Source organism: Peromyscus californicus, unplaced genomic scaffold (assembly GCF_007827085.1).
Source record: "Peromyscus californicus insignis strain IS unplaced genomic scaffold, ASM782708v3 Scaffold_61__1_contigs__length_243639, whole genome shotgun sequence".
NCBI classification, from domain to species: domain Eukaryota; kingdom Metazoa; phylum Chordata; class Mammalia; order Rodentia; family Cricetidae; genus Peromyscus; species Peromyscus californicus.
In genome coordinates this window covers 99,456-100,865 of record NW_026294575.1, presented here as the reverse complement: position 1 = coordinate 100,865, position 1,410 = coordinate 99,456, and the positions used below count along the sequence as shown (strand labels likewise).

General features: G+C 40.6%; 1 pseudogene; it reads right to left on the bottom strand.

Moving 5' to 3' along the window:
* Nucleotides 1–348: 348 nt before the first annotated feature.
* On the bottom strand, nucleotides 349–780 carry LOC128098162 (40S ribosomal protein S23-like; annotated as a pseudogene).
* Nucleotides 781–1,410: the final 630 nt, after the last annotated feature.

Sequence of the window (1,410 nt, the reverse complement as noted above, 5' to 3'; positions counted from 1 at the left end):
TATGGTTTCTCTCCAGTATGTGTTCTTGTATGCCTTTGAAGACTACTATAATGTCTAAAGGCTTTAGTACATTGATCACATTCATATGGTTTCTCTCCAGTATGTGTTCTTTTATGCATTTGAAGAACACTGTTTTGAGCAAAGGCTTTACCACACTGATTACATTCATATGGTTTCTCTCCAGTATGTGTTCTTGAGTGCCTTTGAAGATGATTGTAATGTTCAAAGGCTTTACCACACTGATTACATTCGTAGGGTTTCTCTCCAGTATGTGTTTTTCTTTTTTCTTTCTTTCTTTCTTTTCTTTCAGAATATGAAAATTTATTATTGCATTTCCATTGTCAAAATTTAGGTTCTTGGTCTTTCCTTCTTGCCTTTGTACAGGGCCCAAAGGGACACATTGGCTACTTTAACAACCTTGAAGCGGACTCCAGGAATATTACCTACAGCATGACCTTTTCGACCAAATCCAGCAACCAGAACTTCATCGTTTTCCTTAATGAAGTTCAAGCAGCCATTGTTGGGCACGAAAGCTGTGATCTTCTTGCCGTTCTTGATGAGCTGCACCCTGACAAATTTCCTGATGGCAGAATTTGGCTGTTTGGCTTCAACCCCTACTTTTTCCAGCACAATTCCCTTGGCATGAGAGGCACCTCCAAACGGATTGGCCTTCAGGGCTATACCCAAATGGGCTTTATTGTATTGTTAATCATGCTACTTCTAGTCCCGTCGGTGGCTGCAGAGGTTCCTGTCAGTACGGAGACCATGACACTTGCCCATTTTCCGGCACCACGGGCCCGAGAGAAAGAGAGCCAGTATGTGTTTTTATATGCATTTCAAGATTACTGTGAAGTACAAAGGCTTTACCACACTGATTACATTCATAGGGTTTCTCTACAGTATGTGTTCTTCTATGCCTTTGAAGATTACTATGATGTCCAAAGGCTTTAGTACATTGATCACATTCATATGGTTTCTCTCCAGTATGTGTTCTTGTATGCAACAGAAGAACCCTGTGGCGAGCAAAGGCTTTACCACACTGATTACATTCATAGGGTTTCTCTCCAGTGTGAGTTCTTTTATGCATTAGAAGAACACTGTTTTGAGCAAAGGCTTTACCACACTGATTACATTCATAGGGTTTCTCTCCAGTATGTGTTCTTGTGTGCCTTTGAAGATGACTGTATTGTGCAAAGGCTTTACCACACTGATTACATTCATAGGGTTTCTCTCCAGTATGTGTTCTTGTGTGCCTTTGAAGATGACTGTATTGTGCAAAGGCTTTACCACACTGATTACATTCATAGGGTTTCTCCCCAGTATGTGTTCTTGTGTGCCTTTGAAGATTACTGTATTGTACAAAGGCTTTACCACACTGATTACATTCATAGGGTTTCTCTCCAGTATGTG